The sequence below is a fragment of the Nycticebus coucang genome, chromosome 5 (genome assembly GCF_027406575.1).
Source record: "Nycticebus coucang isolate mNycCou1 chromosome 5, mNycCou1.pri, whole genome shotgun sequence".
Taxonomy (NCBI): domain Eukaryota; kingdom Metazoa; phylum Chordata; class Mammalia; order Primates; family Lorisidae; genus Nycticebus; species Nycticebus coucang.
In genome coordinates, this window is record NC_069784.1 from 31,329,928 (window position 1) to 31,353,840 (window position 23,913).

The 23,913-nt window shown below is 38.7% G+C and overlaps 1 protein-coding gene across 5 annotated transcripts in view; it reads left to right on the plus strand.

Moving 5' to 3' along the window:
• Positions 1 to 23,913, plus strand: part of CDC14A (cell division cycle 14A) — a 205,876-nt gene that overhangs the window by 132,955 nt on the left and 49,008 nt on the right. The window lies entirely within an intron of this gene.

Sequence of the window (23,913 nt, forward strand, 5' to 3'; positions counted from 1 at the left end):
AGTTACTTCAGTTGCCTGTCCTAGAAGGAATAACTGATAAGACAATAAGTGCTAAAAAACGACCAGTTATTTATCATAAGGACATTTGTACTACACTATTTATGGAAGCTCAATTTACAATCGCCAAAATGTGGAAACAGCCTAAATGCCCACCAACCCATGAATGGATTAACAAATTATGGTATGTGTATACCAAAGAATACTATTCAGCTATAAAAAATAGTGACTTTACATCTTTTGTATTAACCTGGATGGAGCTGAAACACATTCTTCTTAGTAAAGTATCACAAGAATGGAAAAGCAAATACCCAATGTACTCAATACTAATATGAGGCCAGTAGATGATCTACTTCACACCCACATAGGAGAAAAACTTCAATTCAAGTTGGGGGGAGGGGTAACAAAGGAGGGGGACTTGGGGTGCTCCTACTTAATGGGCACAAGGTGGGGGGTGTATGGCACACAACTACAAGTTGGACTCTACCTAACAAATTAAAATATCGTGACCTGATTATACACTCACATTAACCTGAAATAAATATTTTTAAAAAATGGGCAGTTATACTCTAGTGTAAAGATGAATGAATGCACTAGGGAAAAAATACGAAGAAGGGAGGGAGGATCCTTAAGAAGACACATTTCTAGGTTTGTACCTCACAGGTACAAATAAAATAATTCTGTTATTTTAGGTCTTTATTCTTGATCAGACTCTCAGCCAGTGGTTTCCTCTATTTCTTTATTTTGCATTTTGTGTGCTGGTAGCATGGAGTTTTGTGCTCTGTACTTTCCAGATCCTTATTATACTAATTGCTTACGAAAGTTGGATAAATGGCCTTAGGGTTAAAAAAGAAACTGCTCCTAAGCCTAGTTCTTTAAGCTATTTAATTAACCTCTTAGAATTATTGCTGGGAAGAATGTTCATTCAGTAGTTCTCTCTTGAATATCCACCTTGCACCAGGCGCTCTGCAAGGTGCTTCTCAGAAGGTGAAATGTAGCAGAGAATCCCATGGGTCAAGGTCATCAAGTATTTTCAGGGTGTCAGGTACCACACTCCCCCTACTTTGTGCCTAGGCACCCGTTCCTACCCACTTCCTGTACCCCTTCTCTCTGCCACATCTTACAATAATCCAGAAGAAATTAGGGCTGTGAGGCAAAGGTAGAAGAAAGGTTTTTAAATTTATAGATACTGAAGTGTAAAATTAATGAAATTTCCTTATATGTGAGTCAATGCTGCGGTTTTCCAAGTATTTGAGGTGTGGGAATCATTTGTATTAACTACAGAATTAAAGTAGGTCAAAAAACCTTCTAAAAGCAGTTTTTGTGTGGTTGGTTGTTTAGGCGCATGCCTTTTATATTTTGCAGGGCTTCTCCGGCAGCTTGTGTGGAAAAATACCTGCATTGCTCAGAGTCTTCCCTAGGTTTTACTGGGTCACCTCCTTCAAGGTTGTGGTCTGTGGCCTATTCTGCTTTGTGACTCCAAGTGGCACCAGAGAGAGTATTTTACTTTACATGTTTCTTTGTTCTCTCCTCCTTTTTGGCCCCTCCTGTCATATTTTTCCCCCCAAGCCTGCGTCTTGGTGTATCCCATGGCAGAAGGCTGAGTGCACTGGCGAGACTCATCCGTCCAGTGGGTATTTCCTGGGTTCTTGGTGTTGGGGACACAGCGATGGATGTGCAGCCAAGACACTTACTCTCAAGATGCTGCCCTTTCTAGTGGAAGCAGCACACAGTGAAGAAAGTATAAACTTGGACAGAAGATGATTTCTGATGCTCCTGAGTCCTATGAAGATGTGGTAGAAGTCAGGGAGGGGGCTGACTGGTGGGGACAGGAGAGGTTTTTGGATTGAGTGGTCGAGGAGGGCTTCTCCAAGGAGAGCCTGAGAAGAAAGGGCAAGAAGGAGACAGTCTTGTCGAAACCTGAGTTGTGCACCATTGAGATGGGAACATATTTACCATTTTAGAAAGAAGACAAGTCTGGATACAATATAAGCCAGGAGTGGGCGCTTGAGAGGCAGGTTCAGGGAATTGTCACACAGTGAATATGCCCCGTGACCTCCTTCAGATCAAGAATAGGACATTAAAGCTTCTGGAAGCCCCAGGTGTGTCTTCCGTTCCATACCCAGTTCTCACTCGAAAGTAACCATTATTCTGACCTCTAATACCATAGATGAGTTTGTTTTTGAACCTTATGTAAATTAAATCATAAACTGTAATGACACATGTTTAGCGGTTGTGGCTAGGAATAGTGTGTTCATTTTCATTGCTGTATAACATTCCATTTGAACATACGGAGTTTTAGTCCTGCTGTTGATGGGTGGCATTTAGGTTGTTTCCAGTTTTTGGCAATTTTGTCCTTTGGTACACCTGTCTGTGAGAGGTATAACGGTTGTGATGGTGTGTATTCAGTGTTAGCTGGTACAATTTAAAAGTTTTCTGAAGTAGGTTCACCTGTGTATGCTCTCATCAGAACTGGTCTTTTAAGTTCAAGCCATTAGAGTTTGTTTGTTTTTTTGTAATGGTCATTTGCTTTATACTTTCAATTTGTTTTTCCCTGATGACTAATGGGGTCGCACAGCTTTTCATTTGTATATTCTGTTATGAAGTATCTCTTCAGGTGTCTTGCACATTTTTCTATTAGATTGTCTTTTGTGTTGATTAGTAGATGTCTAAATATTCTGGATCTAAGTACAGTGTCCATTATATATGTAATGCAAATCCATTCCCTTACTCTTGCAGCTTGCGTTTTCACTCTCTTAATATGTCTTTTGATGAATAGAATGTTACAATTTCAATGCAGTCCAGTTTCATTAATCTCTGCCTTGTAGGTAATGCTTTCTGTGTACTAATATCATTGTCAGCTCCAAAGCATGAATATATTATTTTATATTATCTTCTAGAAGCTTTATTATTTTTCTATCACATTTTGATCAATAATTAATCAGGAATTACTTAAAAAAAACATGTTGTGAGATAGGAGCCAAAATTCTTTTTTTTCTGTGTGGATATTTAGCTAACACAGCAAAATTTATTGAAAAGACCTTTTCCCATTGCTCTAAAGTGTCACCTTTATCATAAATCAAAGGAGTGTATGTAGGTGAATTTGTTTCTAGACCCCGGATTCCATTCTGTTGGTTAATTTGTTTATCTTGATACCAGAACTTCAATGTCATAATTGCAATTTTAAACTAAATCAGTATCTGGGAGTATAATTCCTTCTGCTTTGATCTTATGTGACATAATCTTTGTCCCTTCACTTATTTACATCTTCTTTAATTTCTCTCAAAAATCGAAAAGTTTCTGTGGTTTTCTGTGTAGTGATGTTGCATATTTTTACTTGAAGTTACTAGATACATTTTAAACCGTATGATTTTTCAGGTTTTGTTTTTGGGTTGTTTAAGGCTGATGTATAGAATTACAAATGATATAAAGATCTTTTTTGTTGTTGTTTGGTCTTGTCACCCTTGGTAAAGTGCTGTGGCATCACAGCTCACAGCAACCTCCAACTCTTGGGCTTACGCGATTCTTCTGCCTCAGCCTCCCAAGTAGCTGGGACTACAGGCGCCTGCCAAAACGCCTGGCTATTTTTTGGCTGTAGTAGTCGTTGTTTTAGCTGGGCCAGGCCAGGCTCGAATCTGCCAGCCTCAGTGTATGTGGCCAGCACCATAAACACTGTGCTATGGGCACCACCACGATGTAAAGATCTTAGTTGAGTGAGTTTTCACAATTGGGCTCCTGTGTAACCTCAACCCAAGGCAAGATATAGAACATCTCCAGAAAGTTCCATCATGCTTTTTTCCAGCTATTTTCCCCTGACACACTTCAGAAGCAATTACTTTCTGACTTTTGTCCCAGTAGGTCGCTTTTGCCTACTCTTGGACTTTATTTATATGGTTATGTATTGTTTTGTGTTTGGCTTTTTTCCCCTCTTAATGTTTTTGATATTCAATCATGTTGAATATACCAGTAATTCATTCTTTATTACTGAGTAGTTTTCCATTGTATGAATATAGTATGATGTATTTATCCGTACTGCAGTTGTTTGACATTTGGGTGGTTTCTAATCTTCAGCTATTACAAATAAAGCTGCTGTGAATATTCTTATACAAGTCTTCTTGTGGACATATTTTTTCATTTCCCTTATTTAAATGCCTAGCAATGAAATCACTGGGTTACAGGGTTAGACCCAGTTTAATGTTATGAAAAACTGCCAGTTTCCCAAAGTGGTTGAATTATTTTATCTACCAATTGGTAATGTATAAGAATTCTAGTTTTCTGTATCTTTGCCAACATTGTATATTATAAACCTCTTTTTCCCCCATTCTGGCTGATATGAAATAGTTTATCCTATGTAAGATAATCAATGGTGGCTTCAATTTGTATTTTCCTGATACCTAAACATGCTGAGCACCTTTTCAGATACATATATTATCTTCTGTGAGGTGTCTGGCCACATCTTTGCTTGCTTTTTTATAAAACAGATTTTTAAAAATTGTTGATTCATTGTAGTTTCTAATATATTTTGTGTACAAGTCATTTGTCAAATGCTGTGTGTTTTTCTCAGTGAACAGAATACTGAAATTTTGCTCAAGTTGATTTTTGAAAATTGACCTTGTCTCCTCCAACCATAGTAATTTCACTTAGTAGTTCTACTAATTATTTTTTGCATTTTCCTGATTGCACTGGCTGAGATTTCCAATATGATATTAGAAGTAGCTAGAGTAGACATCTTTGTTTTGTTCCTGATCTCAGTGGGAAAGCATCACCATTAAATATAATGTTAGCTGTGGAGTTTTCATGATTGACTTTTATCTGAATGAGGGTATTTCCATCTATTTATAGTTTGCTGGGAGGTTTTATTAAAAATAGATATTGAGGATGGCGCCTGTAACACAGTGGGTAGGGCGCCGGCCACATGCACCAGGGCTGGTGGGTTTGAACCCAGTCCAGCCCTGTTAAACAAAAAAATAGCCGGGTGTTTTGGTGGGCGCCTGTAGTCCCAGCTATTCAGGAGGCTGAGGCAAGAGAATCGTGTGAGCCCAGGAGTTTGAGGTTGCTGTGAGCTACCACCATGGCACTCTACCAAGAGTGACAAAGTGAGACTCTGTCTCAAAAAAAAAAAAGATATTGAACTTTGTAAAAAGTATTTTCTACATCAATTGAAATAATCATAATCCTTCTCTTTTATTCTGTTAATGTGATTAATTATGATTTTTGAATGTTGAACCATGATGGTCATGATATGCTATTCTGTTTTTATATGGCTGAATTTGATATGCTGATGATTATTTGGAATCCGTGTCCGTGTTCATGAGAGATACTGATGTCTAATTTTCTTTTCTTTATAATGCTTTTGTTTACATATTAGTGTCAGGATTTTGCTGCTCACAGAAGATGAGTTGGCCCCAGAAGATGGTTCCTTCTATGTCTTCTGAAAAGAACGTATATAAGATGATGGTACAGGGCTCAGTGCCCATAGCTCAGTGGTTAAGGTGTCGGCCCCATACACTGGTGCTGGTGGGTTTGAACCCGGCCCGGGCCTGCTAAACAATAATGACAACTACAAAAAAAATATAGCCAGGCATTGTGGTGGGCGCCTGTAGTCCAAGCTACTTGGGAGGCTGAGGCAAGAGAATCACTTAAGCCCAAGAGTTTGAGGTTGCTGTGAGCTGTGACGCTACGGTACTCTACTGAGGATGACATAGTGAGACTCTGTATCAAAAAAAAAAAAGATGATGTTATAGGATTGAAGGATGGTGGCAAGGGAAATGAGGGGATGGAATTGTCATATGGAGATGAGGATCTAGTTGACGTGACCTGGAAATGTTAGTTGTGTGGTACGACAAAGATGGACCAGGATGTGAACTGTGAAGAGTCTGGTTTGGAAAGTCTCTGGAACCAGTGGGTCACCAGTAGGGGCTGGAGGATGTGGGCCCCATGTGGCTTTCTATCTAGCAGTTTCTGGGGTTGTGGTGGCTGAGGGAACGAGCAAAGTTCTCCCCCAGGAAGGCTGTTGTAGTTGAGTAGGGAGGGGCAGTGAGGTACTGAGGACCTCTCAGCTCCACTGCGGGGTGATGCTCTGGCTGCGGAGGACTTGCCAGACACAGAGGTGCTCTGGTGGCTGACACTTCTGTTCATTTCCTGCCCTGAAGACTTCTAGCCATCTCGCCTGGAAAGTTATTTCATGTGCCTTTCTCTACCCATTCTAAATATAATCTCATACATTTTTCTAAAGTGCATGTTATGCAAATAATGGTTTTTATTTTGCCCTTCCCATATCGCTCTTGCTAGTTGATAAAAGTCTATGTTGTTACATGTAAGCTGTTTAGAGGAGAAGGATAAAAACTTTATCCGTGGTCCACCTTCTTTGGACACACATCCTTACGTTCCTAATGAAATAACTTCATCTTGACCTTTTCTCCTTTCCTTCCTTCCTTCCACAAATATTTGTGGAAAGCCACTGTGTGTCAGGTAATTTTCTAGGCACCCAAGCAGTTGAAGTAAATGTAAAAAATTAACCTCTGATTGGGTGGGACCTGTGGCTCAAAGGAGTAGGGCGCTGGCCCCTTATGCTGGAGGTGGTGGGTTCAAACCCAGCCCTGGCCAAAAACTGCAAAAAAAAAAAAAATTAACCTCTGATCTAGAGAAAGAGAGAAGAAGAAGGAGGAGGAGAAGGAGAAACTTTTAACCTGTGAATAAGTTATATAGTTTCTTTGATGATAACAAATACTATGTAGAAAAAGAAAATAAAATAAAGCAGAGAAGTATAGGGAGTGGAGGAGAAATGTGTGGTGGCTGAGGGGCACATTGAAAAGGTCACTGAGCAAAGATCTTATAGAAGCAAGAGCAAATCATGTGGGTAATTTAAAAATATTGGCTTGGCACCTGTAGCTCAGTGGTTAGGGCACCAGCTACATGCCCCGGGGCTCGTGGGTTTGAATCCAGCCTGAGCCTGCTAAACAACAATGACAACAACAACAAAAAAATAGTCTGGTGTTGTGGTGAGTACCTGTAATCCCAGCTACTTAGGAGGCTGAGGCAAGAGAATCACTTCAGTCCAAGAGTTTGAGGTTGCTGTGAGCTGTGATGCCAAGGCACTCTACAGAGGGTGACATAATGACACTCAGTCTCAAAAAAAAAAAGATAGCAAATAATTACAGGCCAAAACTGAAATAAAGCAAATATATATATATATATGTGTGTGTGTGTGTGTATTTTTTGATTGCTTTTATTTTTTTCATTTTTTTGTACTGACAAAAATTCTGTACAACATGATGTCCTGAAACACACACACACACACACACACACGCATGTCTGTATAATGGAATGGCTAAATAAAGAGGACGAACGTATGTGTTACCTCACATCCTTAGTTTTTTGTGTGAGAATACTTAAAATCTACTTTTTAAAAACAATTTTCAAGTATACAATATAATATTAACTATAGTCATCACGTTGTACAGTAAATCCCCTGAATTTACTTTTCCCAGCAGAAATTTTGTATTCTTTGACCAACATCTCCTCAGTCCTGTCCCCAGCCTCTGGTAACCACCACTCTACACTGTACTTGGATGAGTCTGGCCTTGTAAGATCCTACACATAAGTGATTTTGTGCAGTATTTGCCTGGGCCTAGCTTTTTTCATTCATAATATCCTCCAGATTCATCCATGTTATTGCAAACAACAGAATTTTCATTTTACAAGAGGCTGAATAGTATTCCCTTGTGTATATACACCACGGTTTCTTTATCCATTTGCCCATCAATGGTCACTTTGGCTGATCCCCTATCTTGACTGTTGTGAATAGTGCTGCCATGAACACGGGAGAGTGGCTATGTCTTTGACAGAGTGATTCCATTTCTTTTGGATATTATCCAGTAGTGGGATTGCTGGATCATATGGTAGTTTTTAAAAAAAATTTATTAATTTTTTAAGGAACCTCCATACTGTTTTCCATAATGGCTGCACTAATTTACATTTCCCATGTGGGTAATTTGGAGAAGAGTGTTCCATGCTGAGGGTACAAGAGGTGAATGTCTGAATGGGACTGGGCCGGAAGCCACTGTGGCTCAAGGGGAGAGCTGAGGAGATTGAGGGGTCATTCAGTCTTCTAGCCTTTGGTGAGATGAGACGTCAATAGAGGGTTTTGAGCAGAGGAGTGACGTGGTCTGATTTACATATGTTTTAATTAAAAGTCACATATATTATAATTAAAAGTTTTATTTTGAGATAATTGTGGATTAACTTGCAGTTGTAGGAAATAATACAGAGAGATACCATTCCCATTTCCCCCAAATGCTGCTGCTTTTTTATTTTTTTAGACAGAGTCACCCTCAGTAGACTGCTGTGGTGTCACAGCTCACAGCAACCTCAAACTCTTGGGCTTAACCAATTCTTTTGCCTTAGCCTCCCAAGTACCTGGGACTACAGGCACCTGCCACAGCCCCTGGCTGTTTTTTTGTTATAGTTGTCATTGTCATTGGTGTATGTGCCGGCGCCCTAACGGGTTACGGGTGCCAAGTTGAAAATGCCACTTCTTGTAGAACTATAATGGAATGTCACAACCAGGACATTGACATTGATATAATCAAGTTGTAAGTCCATTTTCATTTCCATAAGGATCCCTTGTATTGTGTTTTTATAGCCACATTCACTTCCCTCCCGTATCTATCCCCTCTTTAGTTCCTGAAAATGCTAATCTGTTCTTCCTTTATCTATTTCATCATTTCAAGAATGTTATATACACGAAGTCCTAGGGAACATAACCTTTGGGCTTGGCATTTCTCACTCAGTATAATTCTCTGGAGATGCATCCTGGTTGTTGCAGGTATCAGTCTGTTCCTTTTTACGGCTGAGTAGTATTCCAAAATGTGGATGTTTGTGTAGTTTTTTTTTTTTGTATAGGCAGAATCTCACTTTATGGCCCTCAGTAGAGTGCCATGACGTCACACAGCTCACAGCAACCTCTAACTCTTGGGCTTACGCGATTCTCTTGCCTGAGCCTCCCAAGCAGCTGGGACTACAGGCGCCTGCCACAACGCCCAGCTATTTTTTGGTTGCAGTTTGGCTGGGGCTGGGTTTGAACCCACCACCCTCGGCATATGGGGCTGGCGCCCTATTCACTGAGCCACAGGCGCCGCCCTGTGTAGTTTTTTTGTGTGAACATAAATCTTTGTTTTTCTGGGATAAGCACCTGAGAATGTACAAATGTTTAGAAACTGTCAAACTATTTTCCAGAATGGCTGTATTATGTTACATTCTCACTAGCAATGTATGAGTAATAAAGTTTTTTTTTGTTTGTTTGTCAGCATTTAGTGTTGTTACTATTTTTTATTTAAGCCATTCTGAGGGATAATGATATCTTATTGTAGTTTTAATTTGCATTTCCCCCCAAAGTAATAATGTTGAGGAACTTTTTGTATACTTATTCATAATTTGTATGTTGTTCTGCAGGAGTTGCCTTTGAAATCACTCACTTGTTTTGTATTGTTTTCTTACTATTGAGTTTTGAGAGTTCTTTATATATTCTAGTACTAGTCCTTTGCCTGATAAATGATTTGCAGTTTTTTCTTCTGTCTATAAAGTGTCTTGTCATCTTTGCAACAAGGTGTTTTTGTAGAACAAAAGTTTTAAATTTTGGTGAATTTCAGTTTTTTTCTTTAGATCATGTTTTTAATATTGTCTAAGACTCTTTGCTTAGCCCTAGATCCCAATGATTTCTTGTATTTTTGTTATAAAAACTTTGTAGTTTATGTTTAGATTTGAATCTGTGATAGATTTTGCATTTTTGGTGAGACTTGGGTTGTTTCACTGTCTTGATCCATAAATATCCAGTTGCTTCAGCACCATTTATTGAAAAGGCAATCTTGTTTCTATTGAATTGCTTTCATAGCATGACAAAAAATCAGTTGGGTATATTTGTGTGTATTTATTTCTTTATTCTCTATCCTGTTCCATTGGTCTACGTGTCTCTCCTTTCTCCTATACTACGTTTTCTTATTACTGAACCTGTCTAGTGAGCCTTACTGTCACGAGAGGGATTCCTTCTATTTTCTCCTTTTTAAACTCAATTGTCTTAGCAATGCCACTTTCGGGCAGCACCTGTGGCTCAGTCGGTAAGGTGCCGGCCCCATATACCAAGGGTGGCGGGTTCAAACCCAACCCTGGCCAAACTGCAACCAAAAAATAGCCGGGCGTTGTGGCGGGCGCCTGTAGTCCCAGCTGCTCTGGAGGCTGAGGCAAGAGAATCGCTTAAGCCCAGGAGTTGGAGGTTGCTGTGAGCTGTGTGAGGCCACGGCACTCTACAGAGGGCCATAAAGTGAGACTCTGTCTCTACAAAAAAAAAAAAAAGCAATGCCACTTTCTTTTCCTTTTGGTGTAAGTTATTGAATAATTTTGTCTATATCTACAAACAATCTTACTGGGATTTTTGACCAGAAATGTATTAAAATAAAATTCTGTATCAGTTTGGGGAGAATTGACAGCTTTACTGTTGTTGCGTCTTCTAATTTATAAATACAGTATTTTTGTCCGTTTATTAGATCCTCTTTGATTTCTTTCATCAGCATTATGTAATTTTTTTGGATATAGGAATGAATGACGTTTACAATTTTTGTGTCCACATGTTTATTGCTAGTATGTATGAATAGGTTGACTTTCTATGCTTATTTTGTATCCTGAAACCTAGGAGTTTTGTATGTGTATGTGTTTGTGTGCAAGCATACACGTGTGTGAATTCTTGGAAATTGTTGTATCTATAATTATGTCGTGTACAAACAGGACAGTTTTATTTCATTTGCAATCTGGATGCCTCTTATTTTCTTTCATTCCTTTCTTGCACAGGCTAAAACTTCCAGCACTGTGATCAGTAAAGAGTGATGAGAGCACATATCCTTGTCTTATTTTCAATCTTGGGGTGAAAGTATTCGGCCATTCACCATTAAGTATAATGTTGATTGGAGATTTTCTGTAGATGTTTGTTATGAAGTTGAGGAAGTTCACCTTTATTTCTATTTTTCTGGAAGTTATTATTTTTTTTTTTTCTGGGAGTTCTTATCATGAATGGATGTTGAATCTTATCAAATGCTTTTTATCTATTGGTTAATATGATCACGTGACTTTCTATTACCATGACGTATTACACTGATCATTTTTCACATACTGAATGAACCTTGCATCCCTGGAATAAGCCTTGCTGGGTCATGGTGTGTAATTTTTTTTTTTTTATTGCTGAATTCTGTTTGCTAGTATTTTGTCAAAGATTTTTCTGTATTCATAATGATATTGGTTTGTAGTTTTTTGGTCCTGTTTTTCTCTGATATTCATGTCAGAGTAATACCAGCTTCATTAAATGAATTTGGAATTATTCTCTCTTTTATTTTCTGTAAGACACGCTGTAGAACTAGTGTTAGTTCTTTAAATGATTGGTAGAATTCTCCAGTGAAACCATCTGTGCCTGAGGATTTCTTTTTTGAGAGTTTTTAAATTATAAATGTACTTTCCTTAATAGGTATAGGCCTATTTAAATGTTCTACTTCATATTGGGTTTGTGTTTTTTAAGAGCTTAGCTCATTTCATCTGAATTTCCAATTTTCCTTTATGTTTACATGATCTGGAGTGATATGCTTGGCTTCATTTCTGATACAAGTAATTTTTTTGTTTATTATTATTATTATTTTAGACAAAGTCTCACTACGTTACCCTTGGTAGAGTGCCATGGCGTCATAGTTTGCAACAACCTCAAACACTTGGGCTTAAGTGATGCTCTTGCCTCAGCCTCCCAAGTAGCTGGGACTACAGGCACCTGCCACAACACACAGCTATGTTTTTCTTTTGTTGTAGTTGTCATTGTTGTTTAGCAGGTCCCGGCCAGGTTCAAACCCACCAGCTCTGGTGTATGTGGCCAGTGCCCTAACCAGTGAGCTACGGGCACTGAGCCCATACAAGTAATTTATTATTATTATTTTTTATTAAATCATAGCTGTGTACATTAATGTGATCATGGGGCATCATACACTAGTTTCATAGACCGTTTGACACATTTTCATCACTCTGGTTAACATAGCCTGCCTGGCATTTTCTTTGTTATTGTGCTAAGACATATTGTGCTAAGACATTCTTAGTTATTGTGCTAAGACATTCCACATTTACTAAGTTTCACATATACCCTTGTAAGATGCACCGCAGGTGTAATCCCACCAATCCCCTTCCCTCTGCTCACCTCCCCCCTTCCTCCCCTCCCTTTCCCCCTTCCCCCTATTCTTAGGTTGTAACTGGGTTATAGCTTTCATGTGAAAACCGTACCAATACAAGTAATTTATACTGTTCTCTTTTTTGTCTTAGTATTGCTGACAGTTCCTCAGCTTTACTGATGTTTTCAAAGAATAAGCTCTTTGTTTCTTTGATTTTTCTGTCTATATTTTTTTGTTTTAAATTTCATTCGTGTATGTTTTTATATTTACTATTTCCTCCTGCTTGCTTGGGGTTTATTTTGCTCTTCTTTCCAGGATCTTGAAGTGGGAGCTTAGGTTATTGATTTGAGACCTTTCAGTTCTATTCCAGTGTATGCATTTTAGTGCAATACATTTCTCTCTCTTAGCTTTGCCCTACAAATTTTGATAGGTTGCATTTTAATTTTCTTTCAGTTCAATGATTTAAAAAAAAAAATTCCCTGAGACAATTTCTGTAAACCATGGATTATTTTGAAGTGTGGTATTTAGTGTCCAAATGTTTGGCAATTTTCCTGTTATCTTTGTTATTGATTTTTAGTTTGATTTAGTTGTGGTCTGAGAACATATTCTGTATGATTTCACTTCTTTTAAATCTGTTGAAGTTTGTTTTATGCTCTAAGAGATGGTCTATCTTGGTGTATGTCCCATGGACACTTGAAAATAATGTATATTCTGCTGTTGTCAAATGGAGTGTTGTGTAGATGTTGATTTGACTCTGTTGGTTGATGGTGTTGTTGAATTGTTGAATCCTTTTCTGTCTAGTTATTCTGTCAGTTATTAAGCGGGATTCTGTGGTCTCCAACTGTAATTGTGAATTTGTCTGTGTCTCCTTTTGATTCTGTCAGGTTTTGCTTCATATGTTTTACAAGTCTGTCATTTGGTGCATTATCAGATTGCTGTGTCTTCTTGGTGCATTAACCCTTTTATAATTATATTATGTACTTCTTTACCCCTGGCCATTTTTGTTGCTCTGAAGTCTATAATTTCTATGACAGTAATATAGCTAGTTCTGCATTCTCTTCATTAATGTTTACATAATTTTTTTTTTTAATATCTTTGGATTTTCATTTTGCCTCTGTCATTATCTATGAAGTGAGTGTCTTGTAGATAGAATATAAGTGGGCCATAGTTTTAAATCCACTCATTCAGGCTCAATGCCCGTAGCACAGTGGTTATGGCACCAGCCACGTGTACAGAGGCTGGTGGGTTCAAACCCAGCCCAGGCCAGCTAAACAGCAATGACAACTGCAACAAAAAATAGCCGGGTGTTGTGGCGGGTGCCTGTAGTCCCAGCTACTTGGGAGGCTGAGGCAAGAGAATTGCTTAAGCCCAAGAGTTTAAGGTTGCTATGAGCTGTGACACGACAGCACTCTACTGAGGGTGACATAGTGAGACTCTATCTTAAAAAAAAAAAATCCACTCATTCAATTTTGGTTGGTATATTTAGATCATTACATTTAAGGTAATTATTGATATTTTGGGACCTAATTATTATTATTTTTTGTTTATTCTCTCTGGTTTTGCTTCCATTTTCTTATTTCTGTGTTACTTAAACATTTTTTAGAATTCCATTTTGATATATATAGAGCGTGCACATGTCACTTTGTGTATGTCGTGTATATAACTTTATAGAGTTTAAAATGTCTTTTTACCAATTTGAGTGGGCATAAAATCTTACTTTATGTCCCTTTCCCTCCCCATTTATAATACAATTGTCCTAAATATTTCATTAACGAACATTTAGATTTAGAACCACAACAGATAGTGTTAACATTTTTGCCTCAACCATCAAATATCATTTAGAAAGGTAAAAGGAGAGGAAAAAATCTATTCCATTTACATATATTATTGCATACTGTAATCTTTCTTCCTTCCGAATATTCCAAAGTTTCTTCTCTTATCATTTTCTTTCTATTTAGAGAACTGCCTTTAGTGATTCTTCTAGGGTAGATTTGCTGGTAACAAATTTTTTTTGTTTTCTTTCATCTAAGAATGTCTTGATTTCCCCTTCATTCTTGAAAGATATTTTTGCAGAATTCATATGGGTCGACAGTTCTTTTATTTATTTATTTGAAACAGAGTCTCACTCTGTCGCCCTGGGTAGAGTGCTGTGCCATCATAGCTCATAGCAACCACAAACTCATGGGCTCCAGAGATCCTTTTGTCTCAGCCTCCCAAGTAGCTGGGACTACAGGCACCTGCCACAGTGCTTGGCTAGTTTTTCTATTTTTAGTAGAGACGAGGTCTCACCCTCGCTGAGGCTGGTTTTGAACTCCTTAGCTGAGGCTATCCACCTGACTCTGACTCCCAGGGTACTAGGATTACAGGCATGAGCCACCATGCCAGGCCTTTTCTTTCATTATTTAAAAACTTTTGTGTCACTTCCTTCTGTCCTCCATGGTTTCCAGTGAGAAATCTGCTGCCATTGAAAGTCCCCACCCCCATCCCCTGACCTGGTGTCATTTTTTTCTCTTGCTTTCAAGGTTTTTTCTTTTTTTTTTCTTTGTCTTTAGATTTCAGTATTTGGGCCATGTGGGTCTTGGTGTGGATTTCTTTGGGATTATCGTTTTTTGAGGTTTTCTCAGCTTTTTGAGTGTTTAGATGAATGTCTTGTCAAATTTGGTTTCCAGCTATTGTTTCTTTAATTACTTTTTAGCCCTGTTCTCTTTCTTCTCTCCTGCTAGAACTCTATTAACATGAATTAGATCTTTTGTTCTAATCCATGTGTCCCCGAGGCTGTATATATCATTTCATTTTCAGTGTATTGTCTCTTTGTTACTCAGACAGGGTAAAGTCTATGGTTTTATTTTCCAGTTCACTGGTTCTCTCTGCTCTCCTTTTTGTTCTGCTGTTCAGCCACTTACTGCATTTTAAACATTGGTCATTGTGTTTTTCCATTCTAGAATTTTGCTTTGGTTCTTCTTTGTATCTTGTCTTCCTTTTCTAAAACTTTCTGTTTCATTGTGTGTTTTGTGTGTTTGTAATTGTCTGTCAAAGCATTTTTGTCTTGGCTACTTGAAAATCTTTGTCATATAATTCTGACATCTCGGTCTCATCCTGGTGTCAGCATTTACTGACTGCTTTTTTTTTATTATTAAATCATAGCTGTGTACATTAATGTGATCATGGGGCACCATACACTGGTTTTCTAGACCATTTGACATATTTTCATCACACTGCTTAACATAGCCTTCCTGGCATTTCTTTAGTTATTGAGTTACTGATTGCTTTTTTAAATTTAGTTGATATCAATGTCAAAAAATGTCAACCTGGATGTTTAACTCTAATATGTTCTGAGACTCTGGATGGTACTTAAACGCTGTTCCAGCAAGGAGTGGTGGGAGGAGCTGAGGGATAGTTGCCACTTTCTACTACCAGATAGAGGCAGAAGTGCAGGCTCCCCACTCAGCCTTGGTTTTTACCTGCGGTCAGAGCACTTCTTGTTACTGAGGTGGGAGCTCCAGTTTCCCCATGTGCTCTCTGCTGACACTGTGATGGGGGTAGCCTTGTTACTGAAGGGTGGTGGTGAGAGTCTTCACTGTCCACTAGAGTCTTTTGACACCATTTCAGCTGGTAGAGGAGGGGTGCCCACCCCAGCCTGGTTGGGGTGAAATTCCATGCGTCACTATTCACACTTTAGTGGGATATGGGGCCAGGCATCATTACCTGGCCCCCTCTTCAGTCTTTTTTTTTTTTTTTTTTTGAGACAGAGTCTCACTCTGTCACCCTTGGTAGAGTGCCCTGGCATCACGGCTCATAGCAACCTCAAACTCTTGGTCTAAAGTGATTCTCTTTAAAACCACCACCACAACGCCTGGCTGGTTTTTTTGTTGTTGTTGTTGTGGTTGTTGCAGTTGTCATTGTTGTTTTAGCTGGCCCAGGGCCGGGTTCAAACCTGCTACCCTCAGTGTATGTGGCCAGTGCCCTACCCGCTGAGCTATGGGTGCCGCCCTTCCTCCTCAGTCTTTTTTTAACACTTCTCTGGCAAGACAGGGAGGGAATAGGAGCGCCTCCTTATAGCTTGGCAGGAGTGGAAATGGGGGGAGTGCCCTCTCAGCCTTTGCTGGCTTGATGGGATTGGGCCATGACCCCGTCCCCATGGTATTTAGCTGGAGTAGATAGTTACTGTCTGATGGTTTTCTGTCTTACTAGGATACCCTTTTTTCTAGTCAAGCTTTTGTTGGGATTTTGGAAAAAAAAAAATGAGTTCTGTTTGCATTTCTGGATTTCTACCTTCTTTAGCTCCAGATATATAAGACCAGGATATGTAAGGCAAAAAGAAAACTCAGGGAACGCACCACCACCATGCTGTTACTTGGGTATTAAGGTGTTAACCAGTGTGTTTTCTTCTCTTTATTTTTCAGAGTCTTCTTATGTTTGTTTTATATATAAAATAATAGGTTTTCTTTTTTTTTTTTTAAAGACAGTGTTTCACTTGGTCATCTTTAGTAGAATGCCATAGCATCATAGCTCACAGCACCTCAAACTCTTGGTTCAAGTGATTCTCTTGCCTCAGCCTCTACAGGTACTTGCCACAATGCCTAGTTATTTTTACAGACAGGGTCTCCCTCTTACTCAGGCTGGTTGCAAACTCATGAGCTCAAGCTATCTGCCTGCCTTGGCCTCCTGGGGTGCCAGGATTACAGGCATGAGCCACTGTGCCTGGCCTTAAATATAGGGTTTTAAATTTTACCTAGTGGGAGGAATAGGGAACACTGTATCTACTTCATTTCCTAGAAATGATGTTATTGCCTTGTGGTTTAAAGTAATTAGTCTGGATATAATTTTCACCAAGGAATCTGCCGTGGTAGACTGGATAATGTCCCCCCCAAATGTGTATGTTATAATTTCTGTGGATGTTACTATATATGGAAAAAGGAACTTCGCAGAAGTGATCAAGGATCGTGATGTGAAGAGGTTGTTCTGGATTATCTGCCCAATATATAACACGGTCGTTATAAGAGGGACACAGGAAGAGACGAAGGCAATGTAACAGAAACAGAGATTGGAGCGATGCAATTTGAAGGTGGACAAAGAGGCCATGGGTAGCTACTGGAATTTGGAAAAGGCCAGGAAACAGATTCTTTCCTCAGAGCCTCCAGAAAGAAGCAGACCTGCCTCCTTCTTGACTTTAGCAACCAATTGGAGACTTCCAACTCCACATCTGTAAGAAAGTAGATTTGTGTTCATTTAATCTACTGCATTTGTGGTGATGCTTTATAGTATCTGTAATAAACTAGTGCGTCTACTTAGTGTAGAAAGTCAGTAAATACATACAATAGGGCGTGCTGATTCTAATGATATATTCTGAACTTCTCTTATTCATCATAGTTTCTAATTTGGAGTATTTGACGTAGGGCAGTCATGTTATTTAAGTGTTATTTAAGGAAGACTGGACTGCAACAGTGTGTAAGATGAATCAGATGGATGACTCTTGGAATCAAAGAGGCTAAAAAGGAGACGACATCCATCTCAGGGAGACAGGGAGTTATCAAAGGGGACAGAAGTTGGACTCAAGCATCAGAGATGGGTACCAGGGACATTTCAAGGAAACAAAATACAAGGCTTTGAAGACTGAGTCATGATACGAAGTGAAGAATGAAGTCAGTGATGACGCAAAACATGAATAAGTAACGTGTTCATTAGGAAAGAAATGAGAGGACAAAAAAGTTTCCTGTTAGGTTTTCATCTGTCAAAAATGACTAAACAGGTTAAAGGGACTGTATTCTTTCAGAGGTGAAAAGCCAATCAGAGCTTTTTAGATAACGTTAATGGCAAAGCTGTGACTGTAGAGAGGCTGGTTCATCACATCCTGCTAGTCCTTGAGGACCAGAATATGTCCAGGTGTTCGATTTCTGTGTTTTGAACAAACATTCCTCTTAAGTCACTGACAGTAAGACGGATGTTGAATTAGCATCCTTGTGAAATAAATTTGTTTACTGCCAAATGTAGACCTCTCTTTTGTTGCCATCTGAAATTTTACATTTAATTTATTTTAGGATATAAATAAAGATCTGTTTGCAAAACAACCATCAAGTGTTTTTCTTCTACTAAAAGCTGAAGTTTTTAAGCCAAAAGTACCATTTTGAACCCCAAACATGTCTTCTCTGAAACAACCTCAGAGTTCTTAAAATGATACACAAATACAGCTTATTACTGAGCCCACTCTGAACTCATCTTTCTCACAGACAACCTTTAGAACAAGAAAAGTGGAGGCAGGCTGCTTTTCACAATCTGGTGATTCTATTTATTGAATGTTGCCTTTGTGGAACTCTGCTGACCTCTGGATCATGATCCGTGAAAGCTTTAATTCCTTATAAAGGGGCTAGTGTTGGACTCCCCTTAATTCCATTAAGGGGCTAGTGTTGGACTCCCCTGTGGATTTTCAGCCCAGGGAGATCCTTGATTTGGGGGGCCCTATATGACATTTTTATTTTAAATTGCCTCATGAGACAGAGGGAATTCACATAAAGCCTAAATCTGGGCCCTACAGGTAATCTTGTCTCTGTAATGCAGAGCTTCCACTTTGAATGAAGCTATCTTTAAAAACCAGCACATTGTACCCCTTGATTGCACTAATGTACACAGCTGTGATTTAACAATAAAAAAATGTAAAAAAAAAAGAGGCATCAATTTTATGGTTGAACTTTTATTCATTCTTAAATCTATAAATCAAAAATTCTCTCATTCTGCTTTATTGCTAAAAAGCCTTTATTCTGTTGGGTATTTTTGAGCATTTTAACTTAGTCATGTGGTTCGATCGTCTTTAGTTCTTCTCAAACATTAAAGTGCACAGAAATCATTTGAGGATGTTGTTGAATGTGGTTTCTGATCCAGCAGGTCTGAGGTGGGACCTGCTCTCAGGTGATGTGGTGCTGGTCACTGAACCAGATTCCAGAGGCTGGCTCATTCTTAGACTGGCTCGTCCTTAACCAGTTTGGGCTACATCTCAGTTTGGTGTTGATAGCATTTGTAAATTTCACAACTGGATTTTGCTAGATTTCAAAGTAATAGTTTAACCATTGCTTTATTATTTCAGGAAATCACCAAAAATAAGATCAAAGAAAACCTATTTAGAAAATGGAAAAATAGGTGAAATGAAAAGGTCTAACAGTAGTTGAAGTTTACCATTACCATTTCCTTTTATGATTTTCTTTTAGCTACATGCGAATGGATTAAATTTTTATTTATTGTTGGGGATTCATTGAGGGTACAAGAAACCAGTTTACACTGATTGCATTTGTTAGGTAAAGTCTCTCTTACAATCATGTCTTGCCCCCAAAAGGTGTGGCATACATCAAGAAATTTTTTTTATAATTATGTTAAGGATCGAAAATTCATCTTTCCTCAAACACAGAAATTAAAATCTGAATTATTATAAAAATAAGAATTTCACAGTGGAAGAGGCTATATTTCATTTATTAGAATAAAAGACATATTACATAAGTTTGACTTGTACTGTTTATTGAAAGTGACATTTTTGCAGTAATATTCCTACCAGCAATGCATGAGGGGGCCAATTTCTTTGTATCCTCAGAAGTTTCTAATTTTCTTTGCAACATTTACTGTTTCATCATCTGATCCTTTTACTGATGGTTAGCTGACACTGAAATTATCGGCTAAGCAAAAATAAAATCCTAATGTGGGTTCAAGGATTAAGGGTAATTAAGGATGTATCAATTTTTGGTAGTGGTTGCATAAGAAATTTATCATTTCATACCAATTTCTACTCCTAAGTTAGAAGATTAAATTTTTAAATTAATTTTTTATTGTGGTAAAATATGTGTAACACAAAACTTACCCTTTTAATCAGTTTTAAGTGTACAATTCAGTGACTTTAAGCATATGAGTTTGGACAATTAAGTTTGCAAACTCATCCTACCTACCTCATTGCTGAATATCACCATGGGACTGAGAAGGTCGAGGGCGCAGTGTCAGCAGCTGAGGAAAAGCTGCTGCGGCTTTGAAAGGTAGAAAGGACGTTTTTCCCTTTGCTGCAGACTGATGGCAGGAGCGGTTGGTTTTCCTGTCTTCATTTGCGTTTCCCTAGGAGGCCGGCTTCTCAGGGTCTTTGAAATGTGATGTGGTAGGAACTGAAGCAGTTGAGTTTGCACCTTTACTGTCTGCTTCCGGCTCTTCAAGGCTATGAAACAAACTCTTAGAGACAAGTTGAGTCCCAGGTGTTTAATCAAAACCAAACAAAGGGGGCACTTGCGCTGTTTTTCTTTCAGGGGGCTACTATGTGTTATGAGTTTATTTCTCTTACTTTCTGTTTGATAATTTGGCTTTCTTTATTAGCTAGTTCAAGGCCACCTTTCATTATTTGTTCTGTTTCTTGTGGTCGGAATAAAACTACCTAAGAAGGGTTAGAGATGGAGAAAAAGCGTTATAAGCAGTGTTGCATTAGGCTTAGTTATAAAGTTTGCATTTTGGTGTGGCACACCAATGACCTAGCCCCTGACTGTGAAGTTCTGTACATAAACCGGTTGTAGCTAGTTGCATCTTTTGAAGAATTCTCTCTTTTATTCCCTTCTAGCTTCTTTTTCTTGTCTATTTCAGAATCAAGAGCCTTTCCCTATACCTTCGGAAATTGTCTTTCTAAAAATCTTCCTGCTAAGTCTTCCACTGTACTGCAGAATTTGTAAAACTCAGAGCCCCTGTCTCCCTCCCGCTACCTACATCTTCCAATTTGTATTCCTTTGATGTCCAGGAAGGCCATTTCATTAGCCCAATTCTTTAGGCCGGGAACTACCTCTGTTTCTGTAATAGCCCTGGGATGCTGGAGTAAAAGGTACACAAGACAGACTGGTGCTCAAGTCATGGCTACAGGAGGCCTCGTCAAAGCTGGAAAGTGGGTTTGGTTTCCATACAAATGACCAAGGGATGTCTTTGGGTAGACATTGGGATTAGGGCTGGGTTGTCTTAGAAAAATGTGTCTACGGTGGGAGAAGTGATGAAGACGAGTTAAAATGGTGTAGAGGTAGAATTAGGTTGGACTTGAGGACGTGAGAAAGAATAGGTCAGCCACAAACAGAAGCAGCTGCATGATGACTTCCATTGTGTTCTGGACTTAAAAAACCAGAAATGTTTATAACAGTACAACTGACTCGAGTTTCATTCGAGAAATATTAAAGAGCAGATTTTTTAAAAGGCCTGTGAAAGCTCTGTGTCAGAATCAACTAGAACTTGGCTCCGTAGGAAGCCAAGTGACTTAGTCATTTTCTTACTTCCCATTCCTGGGTAGCCCAAACCTCCTAACCCTGGGCCAGCCAGCACATGGCCCAAAACAATTCCCCCGACGCTGGCTACTGTCTCAAGACTCTATCAAACCAAGACAGATCTTTTCCTGTCATTTTAAAGCACATGTCCTCTTAGCAGGGGGTCAGTATATGTATTTCATACTGACTTGGAAAGCTTGCTGTGTTATTGGAGGATTTACTTGGAGCTAGCGTGTTACATAAGATTTGATTTCTTAAATGCTAAATACGAAAAAATACATGTTTTACTTCTTTCGTTTGAGATGAGGCTTTTAAGGAGTAATAGACACCACAATAAAGCCAGAGTGGTTTTCATTGTCAATAAAAAAGGCATTTACATGAAGTGCTGCTTTCTCTCGAGAAGCACTTACGTACAGCATCGCTTAGCAACACACGGATCAGCTTTGACACCTGATTCATCTTTAATATTCAGGTTCAAATCAAGTCTTTCCAGAGATGGGACAGATTGAGTCTTTTAAACCAAGCAAGCGAAAGTTGTCACTTGGTAATTTTCATCTTTAGGTTGGCAGCAGCATCAAAGTCTTCATTTTATGATTTATTTTGGAATTTGGAATTTTTTTCAGTTCAGCCCCTTCTATCCTTCTTCTCTTCCTGGACTTCCACTACATGTTTTTAATCCTAAAGGCCCTTATAAGATCTTCCCTTCATTTTGGGATCAAATTCAAAATTCCTTAGCATGCAGGGCCCATCACGACGAGCTGGTTCCCACATATTTCTTTCACATCCTCTGCTTCAGCCAAATTAATTTCCCCAAAGATGCTGTGTTCTTTGATATCCTTTTTTCTCCAGCCTACGGCATTATCTTCACTTTGCCAATGTTCTCTGGTGCTCATTTTCCAAGATACTTTTAGATTCTGGGGGAACTTCTCTTTGATTCCTTCATACTGAATTAGGGACCACTTCTCTTAAAGTCCTGGGCAAATCTTGATCCAGTGATGATAAGTCCAGGTCTTTACTTTTCTCATCCTGAACTGGGAATTTAAGGGGTAGAGATTCAGTCTTTTATTCTTATATTCCTGTCCTTTCTGTATGTTTCATTTATCTGAATTTCTCCCTATTTGTGATAGAGCTGAATCTTTTCTCCCCTGTAATAATAGTTCTTTATGACTGGGAGTTATGACCAGATGTCCAAGGCATTCAGTTATGGATTATTTTATTCAAAAATAATTATTTTTTGAATTGTTCCTTCTGTGTCAAAGACTCTGCTGCTTGTTTATTACTATTTGGAAAGACCACTGCTTCAAGCATCACATAAAGAGTTCTGCTACACGTAGCATGAAATAGAACATTCGGAGGTATAAATAATTAAAACAAGAAGTTTTAAAGATGCCAAGTATAAGAGAAGCTATTCCATGGTTTTGTGAAGACTTTTGTAAAGGAAAGAAATGTTAAGAAGAGTGTTTTGAATACATACTTTTACAGCAGGTATAGAAAAATCGACTGTGACTCTGTGGTCTGCTTACCTCAGCACTTTACATATCTAAGCTCAGAAAATACTCCTTGGTGCTTTCCTTCCATAAAGTCAATTCTGCCTTGGTGGAAAGCAGGTACCATCTTGTTCCCTAGTGAACTGGTGTGTATAGATTTCTAGAAATTTTATTTTATTTGTATATTTAAAAACTCCCCAGATTTTTGTTTTTATATTCAATCTAGAGACATATACTGGAAGTTTATTAAGATAATTCAAACTAGTTCCAATTTTAGAACAATTTCAGAAATGGTCAGTTAATCTTTCTGGCTCTCTCTGAAATTGGATCTAAAGATATTTCTTTTTCCTCTTTGTTTTATTTGGAAAATGTTGAAAAATGGACACAAAAAATAAAAGCAGAAAATTAACCTCTTGTTTGAAAGTAGGATAGGATATTATATTTAAAAAATCCCCCACAGCTGGGTTCTGTGGCTCATGCCTGTAATCCTAGCTCTCTGGGAGGCTGAGGCGAGTGGATTGCTTGAGCTCACAAGTCCGAGGCCAGCCTGAACGAGAGCGAGACCCCATCTCTAAAAATAGCCGGGCATGTGGCAGGCGCCTGTAGTCCCAGCTACTTGGTAGGCTGAGGCAAGAGGATCACTTGAGCCGAAGAGTTAGAGGTTGCTGTGATCTGTGACACCAAGGCACTCTACCGAGGGTGACAAAGTAAAACTCTGTCTCAAAAAACAAACCAAAAAAGTCCCCAGCCACCCAGTCCTAGCTCGTGCTGTAACATTTTCACACTTATTCTACTGACTTCCAAAGGCGTCTCGTCAGTACTGCTGTCTAAAAAATATAGTGAGATATTGTCTATCCTTTATGATGGCAGTTTTAGAGGTACCTTTTCACACTTATCTAGCTTTGTTCTGCTTTGGTCTTCTTTTTTTTTTATAGATAAATTTTTTTTACAAAAAGTGAAGGAGGCAAATTATTTTTAAAC